Source organism: Phodopus roborovskii, unplaced genomic scaffold, assembly GCF_943737965.1.
Source record: "Phodopus roborovskii unplaced genomic scaffold, PHOROB, whole genome shotgun sequence".
NCBI lineage: Eukaryota > Metazoa > Chordata > Mammalia > Rodentia > Cricetidae > Phodopus > Phodopus roborovskii.
The window spans coordinates 874,902-886,099 of NW_026126546.1; the positions used below are offsets into that span (position 1 = coordinate 874,902).

Below are 11,198 nucleotides of genomic sequence, written 5' to 3' on the forward strand. Positions count from 1 at the left end.
TAAGAGAATTAAAAAAAAAAAAAAGGTGGGGGGGGTGGGGGCAAATGCCAAATGCCAATCTGAGAAAACCCTAACCTTGGATAAACATAAAACTTACATTTTATCTCAGGGCTATTACTATTTCACCATCTTTTCTTTTCCAAAACTGATCCTTTAAAAATTATGATTCTTCCGACCATGTGTGATTTGTAAGAAAGGAAAACGTGCTTTGAGGCATGAACCCTCTATTGGTATTGTACTTGTTGTTTAGATTAGGGTGGGGGAGCACAGCTGTACCTCTGGAGGTATATTGCCTTGCTCATAAAATCTGAATACGTATTGAGAGCATCACCGGGTTTCTGAGGAAACATAAAGTATTTTAAACACCGACCATTTATAACCATTTGCAACAGCTACAGTAAAAATATCACACCTACAAAGGAGGAGTATGTGGGTAAATAGGATAATATAAAATGGTAACATAACTTATGGGAAGAATCCAGTCTGATGAAGTATAGCTTGATTTTGACAATGTGATTGAGTCAGTGGTGCCGACTTGTCATTTTGTCATTTGGATTTGTTATGATTCCACAACAGTTTCTGTGTTTAAGTGACAGGTAGCTAAATTTGTTTTACTTTCTATCAATCATGTTTTAAAATTTTAATTTTTTTTCAATAGAAGTCTTTTATTGTCCCAAAAAACATGCCAAATTGTACTTAAATTCAGGATCTTGTTTCTGGAGCTGGGTAACTTAGGTCTTACTCATCAGCCTGCTGCAGGGTTCCCTTTTCAGAAACATAGATACCGTCCAAAGTCCAAAAACTTCCTGATATCTTTGTTGTTTACTGTTGTGGCTTGCTGAATCAGAGCCGCTGAATTTGAAACAAGTTCAATATCATTTCCTTCAAGGACTAATTTATCCTTCTGGGCTTGAGAGACAGAACAAGCAACACCTGTCCTCATCCGAACCCTGTGGATGTATTTTTCACCCAAGAAATGTCGGATTTCAACCAAAGACCCATTCTCCTGAATAACGACGTTGATGGGGAAGTGAGCATACACAGATCTCATCTTGTAGCGGAAGCCCAGTGTGACACCCTTGATCATGTTCTGAACATGACTGCAGATGGTTCGGACAGTGGCCAGTTCCTTTTTGTTACCCCATCATTTGTCAACCCAGAGCCTCTTCTTCTTCTTCCCAAGGAGACTCAGCTCTACGTTGATGTGATTGAAATCCCTCTGGACGGTTCCTCTGGGGCCCTTCACAATGACTGTGCGCCCCTTCAGAGTGATGTCCACATTTTCTGGAATGTTGACGGTCTGATTGCTGAGAATGGTCTTCATTCTCGCAGTAGATGGGGCAAAGAGAGCTAAAATTTTAAATTTTTTATAAAACATACAATTCATAGGATAGTAATTTCTGTGTGCTTTTAAAGAACATTTTTTAATGTTAGTGATACTTTCCTTTACCTTTATTCTGCTCTACCATCCCATTATCTCCACTTAAACCTGCCCCCCAACATGTCTGAATTCTAATTTTGTTTTCATACAATTTTTCATGATACTAATTTACTATTTCATATTGTTTGTATATTTGTTTTTCTTTTTCTTTTCCTTTTTTTTTTTTTTTTTTTTTTTTTTTTTTTTTTTTTGCTGTGATGAAACACTTTGACACAGGCAACAGGAAGTGGACTGTCTCACTGGGCATTGCTTGAGCATATAAGAGACCTTAAAGCCTGCCTCCACAGTGACACACATCCTCCAATAAGACCACACCTACTCCAACAAGGCCATACCTCCTAACAGTGATGCTCTCTTTGGGGGCCATTCTCTTTCAAAGTACCACAGTAACATTCCAACAACTTACTGTATGTACCTCTTCCTTAATTCGATCCTATTTGACAAGCAGTAGATGCAAATTTGTGTCTTAATTATAAGTAGGAAATATAAATCAAGGATATGAAGTCCACTGTTCCAGGTAACAGGGTAACAACAGGATTTGCAGAAGGCTTAACTCAGTCAGATGCCCTACCTTCAAATAGTATTCTATTTGTCTTCCTACTGAGTACAAATTGGCTCAGTCTCAGGAGGAAAAGGACAAATCTCTCCCACACCCCCAGGTCTCTTCTTGCAGATCTATTTATTTATTTTATGTCAACGCTTAGTGTATGTCATAGGAACATTTAATTTTCTGAACTTTGGTATCTTCCGTTTGGGTCTCTTCCTACTGGCTCTGAAAGTCATTGTAAAGAGAGAAAATTAACTTTCCTTCCTGGTCTCCCATTTGCATTTTGCTTATTCAGCTGTTCTTCTGCCAGTTCTCAGTGTTATTAAAGAATACTTTGTTATTCTACTGCAAGCATCTGAAGTTTTAGGAAGCAATATTCCTATATTTATCTCTCCTGAAGCCACTGACTCAGTTTCTGAGTACTGAGTCTACCATCTCTAGCTTCCTACTAGAGCTGGGACTGGATCTGCAAGTGTTTCTACTTTGCCAGCTGTTGGGGTCTACCACTGAAAAGTAGTAAAATAATAATAATAATAATAATAATAATAATAATAATAATAATAGCTTGAAGGAAATGCCTGTGAGGCTCGCTGCTCCCATTTCCCTCTCCAAAGCAGTAACAGAGTCTGAAAAGTTGAAAATATTTTAGAATTGGCAAAGTCCCAGTGTTGACATTGGAGAGATGTGATATATGTCTACTGGGACGGTATTCACCTGTGGACAATTTTGATTACAGGAACTCCAAAGAGTTTTGGAGAAGTTTGCATTACATAGGATTTTATTGAAGAGAAGGTTGCATTTACAGAGTAGTGTCTACTGTCTATCTTGTCACATGGGTGCTCTACATCTCAGTTGAGATCACCTACTCCTTTGTAGACTTAGAAGAATGAGTCACCGGCCACTGTGGTTCTTACTTAATTGTGACTTGTATTGGTAAAAACGTCTTGGAGATTTAGCTGAGATGAGGCTGGTTGTATACTTTTATCTCCCAGAGGCAGAGCCATTCCTTCCCTTCCTTTTTCATTTTGTTAATGAATATTTCACCTAGCCACTCATATTCCTATCCCTATCATTCATTCTTTTTGCCAGTTTCCCCTTTGACTTGTATTTTTCTTGAATACAATACTAAAACGGGATACATAATGAGAAAATTAAAAGGATACCAAGTCCAAGGAGCTCAGCAGAGAAGCAGGGGAGTTCTATTAGAATGAAGTCTGTACACTAGGAGGAATAAGTCTGATGGAATTTAGCAAAAATAATAATAATAATAATAATAATAATAATTTGAAATGAGAAAAATCGTGGAAAGATGCACAAAGTACATATATATATATATCAAAGGATATAAAATGATTAGGAACCTGCTTGGCTTAAAGCTAAGTCATGATGAGAAATAAGAATGGTAAGCAGCACAGAAAAATGCAATAAGTCATTTTGAAAGAAAGATAAATGTGCCCATCTATGTATATTAAGTGGGTATGCATAGCTTTCATGTTCAGACATCATGATGAAAGCTTAGACTATTAAAACTCAACAGTAGTTACTAAAATGACCAAGAACCTCTGCTGTTCATCCACTCTCACCAATCACTGAAAATAATGTATTTAAACAATTGGTGAAAATCCCATTTATCCATTCATTTCATAAATGTTTTTCCTAACCACAATTAGTAGAAATCTCTAATCAACTCCATAATTATAACAATAAATAAGACTACCTTTAGTAGTCTTATCCCAAAGCCTCACTCCACAAGCAAATGATTAAATATGAATTTCCAGTGACTTGCTATTAACATTATTTCTAAGTGTAGGCACTGATAGCTTTGGGAAGATATAAGCAGTGTCACTGAAGGTTCAGGGTGGATGACAGAGACCAGAGCAGGAGATCATCACACAAGGATGAGGGATTGATAAGAGAGTGCTCCATGGGAAAATCCAACACTTGTCGTTTTGGGAATCTGCTGACAGTTTAGAATTTTGACTGTTACAACCTCCCTGCTACTATCCCTCCCACTCCATTATCCACCTACTTTCTACAAGCACCCTTCCCATGACATTTTGTGGATGTTTTGTTTTGTTTAAGAAGTCCTGAGTCTGGCTGAGATTATCAATGTGAGCATAGATTTAGAACTATCTCCTAGAGTTTGTGGGTAGCTACCTCAGGTGGCACACACGAAGGCAACAATGACTTTGCCTCCCAAGAATTCCTTGGTAGTCAATAGTTCAGCCAGCAGGGAAGGTCCTTGCTGACAGGCTCATTCTTACATAGGCTTTTTCAGGCAGCTGTAGGAGCAGGGAGGCCTATTTTACAAAGGCTGTACCATGCCCAGGAGACAACATTCCTCTGCTCCCCCCCCCTTTTAAAATCTGTTATTTTTTTTATTGCTTCAATAAAACTATGACCAAAGATAACATATAGAAAAAAAAGTTTGTTTTGGCTTATGTTTCTAGAGAAATAGAGACATGGCAGTAGGCAGCAGAAACAGGAAGCTGGCTGATTGCATTTGCATCTGAAAATGTGAGTAGGAAGTAGGGCAAGTCTATAAACTCCCGAAGCCTGTTCCCAGGGACATTCTTCCTCCATCAAGGCTGTACTTCCTACAGGTTCCATAGCATCCTTAAACAGCAACACAAATAGGAGAACAAGGGTTGAAGTCATGAACATATGGGGGATATCTCATTCAAATCACCTTACTTTTGTTTGTTGAGTATTGTTGCTCTTATTAGTTTCTTGAACTAATAGTAAATATACCTTAAAAAGGGAAGAAATTAGAGGGCTGCTTAGCTGAAAATGAGTTAGGTTGAATTTTATAAAATTTGCATGTATATACATAAGAAAAAAAGATATGGCTTTAAAGTAAACCTCAATAAAATTACACCTTTGGGCCAAGGACTTTCCCTCGCACCCTTGCAAAGTATTGATCAAGCTTTCCTCCCAGTGCCTTCCCCACATTTTGCCTTCTGTTGAATAATGATTAGTATCAGGGATCTCAAACAGTTGAATAACAAAAGCTGAGTAAATGTTTGGGTTTCTATAGCTTCTCTTCCCCTTCAATGTAACAGAATAATATGAACTTCATATATTCTGACTCAATATTGACTATGACAGCCTTGTCACCACCACCCGGAGGAAGATCAGTCTGCTCCATTTACAGGAGTGACATGAACATACAAATATTTTTATTCTATTGCTAAAATTTACTTTTCTTTCCACATTAAAATAAATCAGAACATGTGCATATCCTTGAGTCAGGCTGATTGTGGATATACTGCTGATTGAGGCAGCAGTTTACACATCTACCCATTGTTTGCTAGGCAGCTGTCTGCAGGAGTTTTCATCACAGGCACATGGATATATACACAATTCATAGACCTTTTAGAGGGTTTTTGGTTGCACTGGAAAACATTAAATGAAGGAAGCATGAACCATGTGTGTTGCATATGTGTCAACCTCACAGGCGGCCAAGCACTTACTTCACATATTCTGAGCTTTAAAGACTCACTTAAAAGATCAGCGATATGAGTGCTGTTTGGACCGAAAGGCTGTATCACCCCACTGACAGGATAGCTGAATACTTCCCTGGGTCCGGAGTTGTTGTGAGCAGGCATTTCCTATCTGAATCACTTATTAGAACACACCAAGCACATGAGGGCCCAGAATCCTACATGAGCTGCCACCAGAGGAATTGGGAGCTCAGTGGGAAGCAGCAGGTGCCCAGAGTGAGATCTGGAAGATACCAATGGGGGGTTGAAGTTGTTCAAGAATTCAAGAGTGGTGGCAATTAGCACTTGCTTGCAGAAATACCTGGCACCACAGTGATTAGGTGACACAATTCTTTGTTTCTGCACAGCAAAGAAGCCATGCAGGAAGAACTTTCATGATCACATCACTTGAGGGAGAAGATGATGTAAGTATGTATTTCACATGCATTTCCCTAAGTCAAAAGGAAGACAGCGAATAGGGTTTTATAAAAAATCGCTACTGACTACCTGTGTTCTCATCTACAACATCGTTTGCTCCGTTACTAGCATATGGATGAAAATTCGATCAAAACCAGCCAACAATAAATTTACTCATAATGAAGATTGGTTACTATTAGTACTTTATATCCACATTTTCTATGAGAAACATAGATGATTTCCATTTTATATGGAATATGGTAAATATTAATACATGTTAACAATTTTTTCCTTCAGAAATAGTAATGTTTAAAACAAATAAACTCCAGGAAATGATTGAGTCTCTATTCATTAAGAATAATAGCGGAGGAAACAATGTCCAGGTAATCTTCATGTATTGCTTTTTACTACATTTCTTTTATTTTTCTTATTAAAAGGTAACAAAAATTCACTGAAGAAAAATTGAAAAGAGCATTCATAATCTACTTCATAACCCATTGAAACTATTGTTTGCTCCTAAAATCTTCTCAGAGAGCTTTTTGTACTTACTTATGTCAGGAAAACAAGGAGACTTAATTTAATATTCTTTTTCATAGTTCATAATTTATATTTTCACCTAGCAGATTATTGTGATATTTAAGTTATTTCAACTTTCCTTAACATAAACTATGCAGGGCAGGAAGAACTGGTCAATCAAGATGCAAAAACAGATAACCAGAAATGCAGAACTCATCTGAAATGTTGAGGGTGGCACATTTTTTTTAAAGACCACTAATTGTGAAATTTCTTATTCACAAATTCTATTTCAGAAAAGCCAATCACTGTGGATATTTTAGATTAACTTATTTGCTTGTTTGTATCTGTCTGTCTGTCTATCATCTATCTACCATGTATGAGTTGTTGCCTGTATGTATTCATGGGGAGCATGTATGCGCCTGCTGCTTTTAGAGGTCAGAAGAGGAGTCATATTTCCTGTAACTAGTGTTAAGGATGATGTTAAGTGTCATGTGGGTCCTGGGAAATGATTAGACTTCCATTGTAATTGCAGCAAGTGCTATCAACTTCTGAGCCATCTTTCTAGCCCTAGTAAGGATATTAAAAAAAAAAAAAATTATTCTAATTCACCAAGTAATAACTCGTGTGTGTGTGTGTGTGTGTGTGTGAGTGCATGCTCGCATGTCTATTTGCATGTTTGTGGGTGCACATGTGTGTGGGTATATATGTAGGTCAAAGTTGATGTCTGGATCTTCTTCCACCATTTGTATTTAAATGGACCGTGGTCTGTCACTGTGAGGCTTTATCCACGGAGCCATCTCCCTAGCTCCGAAATGACTTTAGCTGACGTCATGGACTACCTTTTAGGAAAGATGGAGACTTTCTAATCACACAGGTATTGTTAACAAACCTACTTTCATTTGGGATCCCAGGCTGCCTTTGCCCCTTTGGTGGTTCAGCAACTTTCCCTCCTTTGTACTCACCACACCTAGAAACGAAATGGCTGCTTCTTAGCACAGCCGTATTCCACTTCGAGTCCCTGCCACCACCCTAAGTTGGTCTCCTCTCTTCAGTCCTTGCCTATTATAGTTTATTTTTCATGAGAGCGATCCTCTTAAATTCTCAGTCAGACAATCCACTGTACTTAAATCATCTTTCCTTTCACTCAGAAAAGATTGCAATGTGTTCTCTGACACAGAACCCAACAGGGCTTGCTCTTTACCCTGCCCTTGATTTCCTTTGTCATTTCCCACTGGTTCCGATCTCTTTCTCACTCACTCAAAGAGTCTTTCTCTTGACTCAGATCCTCCACATTTGCTGAACGTGTATGAGAAGGCCTTCTTGTGTGCACTAACACAGTCTGTCTTACGTAGCCTGTGGCCCTGCTTTGATGTCACCTCCAGATGGAGGGGTGTCCTTGAACACTCTGGCTATCTTTACCATCTGCCTCATGCTGTTATACACTTCCTATAACCTCTTCTATGATGGATTCCTGACTGATGGATGGGTTGGTAAGCCATCTCCCCCAAAAGAGAATGTCGGCTTTCTAGGGATAAGAACTAGTGGTTTAGCACATGAGAAGATTCATCACACACAAGCTGTGCCAGTTCATTTTTCTAGAAGTGTCTCCCTGCCTGTCTTACTCCCATCATCAGCAGAGACTTTCTGCTGTTATACTATTACTATGTTTGCTGGGTCAATAGGGCGGGGATGGATGGATAGGAATAAAATAAAGTTCCAGGCTGTAATGGGTAAAGGATGGAAGGAAATATCTTATGAAGACTTTTTGGTTAAATTTTTTTTTTTGAGACAGGGTTTATCTATGTAGCTTTGGTTGTCCTGGAACTCACTCTGTAGACAGTGTCTCAGATTCACCTGCTTCTGATTCCTGAGTGTTGAGATTAAAGATGTGCCACCACTGCCTGGCCCCTATGAAGATGTTTAATTAATATGCCTTCCTTTGGGAATAAACATGTTTCTCACCAAATTCCAGTAATAATCTTAGCAGCTCTGGTCCAATTCAGATATTCTTTTCATCATTTGTGTTATTCCTCAAAAAGACATATAACTTACATGCTTTGAATAGGATGGGATGCTGTTATTGAAAATGTTCACAAAATATATAACCTATAGAAATAGCTATAAAAGAGATATTGAAGTTTGGTTTATCTTGATCAAAATACAGTAAGGTTTTAGTCATTTTAGCTGCTTGAACTTTAGTATGTTTACTCAATGCTCCAAGAGTATTAATGTTAATTATAACATCCTTTGCATAAGAAAGTAGTGGGGAGAAAGATTAAGAACATCTATGAATAACACACAACATCCACAGTTCGGAGCTGAACTAGCACAAACTATCTTCACTGTCAATATAGCTGGGCCAAGTGGGAAACTCTGAGCACCTCATCATATGGCCAGCACGCAGTGGTGGAATGAGACAGAATTCACTGGCAGAAGGATTTTCAAAGTTTGGATGGGGTCTGGGCCGTGCTTCCCACCTTGCTGCTTTATACTTCACCTCAGGACAGCAGTTGCCATTGATAGCTTTCTAGATGGTTATCCATTCTGTTGCCAATTGAAGTTGTGAGGGACTGTATCCAAATTGTCTCCAAAACTTTGGAACCTACTGGAACAGTTGACTTTGAGCAAATTCAGGTAGAACCATTCAAAGGTTGGTGCTGTAAGGATTCTCCCTCTCTCTTTCCCTTTCAACACCCCCCCCCTTATTTCTCAATCTCTCCCTTGTCTCTTTTCTGTCTTCTTTTGTCTCCAACTCTTTCTCTGTCTTGCCATACCCAAACTTTGTTTGCCTTGGATGGATTTACTTTAAAATTTACCTTTCCTCCATGAAACCAAGAGTCAAGGCCAATGTAGTGTAGAGATTCTGTTTCAAAAGGGTGTCCTCAGGGATTCTTTCAAAAGTGTCAGACAGGTCTGCTGTTGGCTGAGGTTGGCTCATATGTCTCTTCTTAAACCAATTTCTATCGCTGAGGAAAGAAGCAGAGCATTGGACACCTGTACCAGGTGAGGGAAGCAACTGAGACCTAATTTTAGACCAGATTATAGTTTTGTTATTGTTGTATCGTGAAGGAGATTATTGCCTTCCAAAAGGTGAGCAAATAAAAAGGAGTCATTCAGATGTTGTCAATGATAATAATAAGTGGACTTCATTGTATATAGTTTATTTTTGTGATTTCACAAAGTTTTCAAGTGCCATTTAGCCATTAGCCAGTAAGATTGGCTCCCAGAAGCTGGGTAACCTGGTAATCCCAACAAATGGTATGCAGATGGGGACTGGGGTAAGAGACTCAGATGTGTAGACACTTCGCTCTTCACAGTCCTCACCTGGAGCCAAGGCAATCAGGCATGCCCTCCTGCTCTTCATTTCATCCCCTTTGCTCCAGGTTTTAGGGAAAAGGAGTAGTGTTTGGTACTCAAACTTCCAGGGGTTGGTGGTCCTGGAAGGAATCCCAAACCAGCATCTGGGAGACTTGCTGTGCACCCCACTCTGGCTGTAACAGATGTGCCAATTGGTTCAGACACTGCTGGGCTGCAGGTCCCTCATTTATAATCAGGAAGTTTATTTTCAGCTTTTATAATCTGTGATTATTATTTCCGTTTACTGATGGAGTAACTAATTACTTCATTATAGAATTTTTCAAGACCAGTTACCTCCTGTTTGGTTCAATTAGCAAAACGCCAACATGATTGTCATTGATTTTGATGGTTGGGCTGCCAGGGAAAAGCCCAATAGGGACTATTTCTGGATCTGAAGCCAGGCTTGTATTTATTATTCTGAGGTGGTAGATAAAGAAGCAGAGCTTGTTCTGTTCTTTTAAAAAGAATCTGGTTTACAAAATACTCACTAGCTCCATTGTCTCGCATCTTGTCAGGGCCCTGGGACTTTTTCATTCTTCATTTAAGAGCCAGAGAAGAAGGGCCAACCATAGCTAGAACTATGCCTTGACTCTGGTCCCTGAGCAGAGAAGCACAGAACTTCAGAGGGAACATAAATTGTGAAGTTCATTTCGGCTAAGCTTTTGGATTTATATGCAACACGTCCTGAGTATCTCAGTTTATAGTCTCAGAAAACGTATACAATGCAGTCAGCTTTTGCTTTCATCTTTGACCTTTCCCATCCATGTATGTGACCTTCAGGCAGTTTCTTATTTTTTCATGACTTATTTTTATTATTTTTGTTATCTTTAAAAGGGACCAGTGATATCAGCTTTTAGCCTGTGTGGGTGTGGTGGGACAAATAAAGATTCACCCTTACCAAAGTCCATGCTCTAATCCCCCAAACCAGGACATCTGTTGCATTCTATGACCAAAGGCACTTTGAAGATGTGATTAAAAATTTTACTTGCTGGCGAGTGGCTCAGTGGTTAAAAGCACATGTTGTTCTTCCAGAGAACTCTGAACACTATGGGCACTAAACTGACTCACAACTGCCTATAATTCCAGATTCAGGGGATCTGCCACCCTGAAGGCCTCTGTGACCACCTACACCTACACACACACACACACACACACACACACACACACACACACACACACACACACAAATAAATAATAAAATAAATCTTTAAAAAGGAGAGAACTTACTTGATTCTACGGGCTGTGGTCCTGTGGTGTCCTAGAGCCCTCTGGCTCCTACAGTCCTTACTCACCCTCTTCTGCAGGGTTCCCATTGCTCCACATAGTGCTTGGCTATGGGTCTCTTCATCTGTTACCATCAGTTGCTGGATGATGCCCCTCTGATGACAATTGGGCTAGGCACCGATCTATGAGCATAGAGTGACATAGACTCTTATGG

At 39.3% G+C, this 11,198-nt stretch overlaps 1 pseudogene; it reads right to left on the reverse strand.

The window, feature by feature from the left end:
- Positions 1 to 703: 703 nt before the first annotated feature.
- LOC127233684 (60S ribosomal protein L9-like) lies at positions 704 to 1,344 on the reverse strand (annotated as a pseudogene).
- Between the last annotated feature and the right edge of the window lie 9,854 nt (positions 1,345 to 11,198).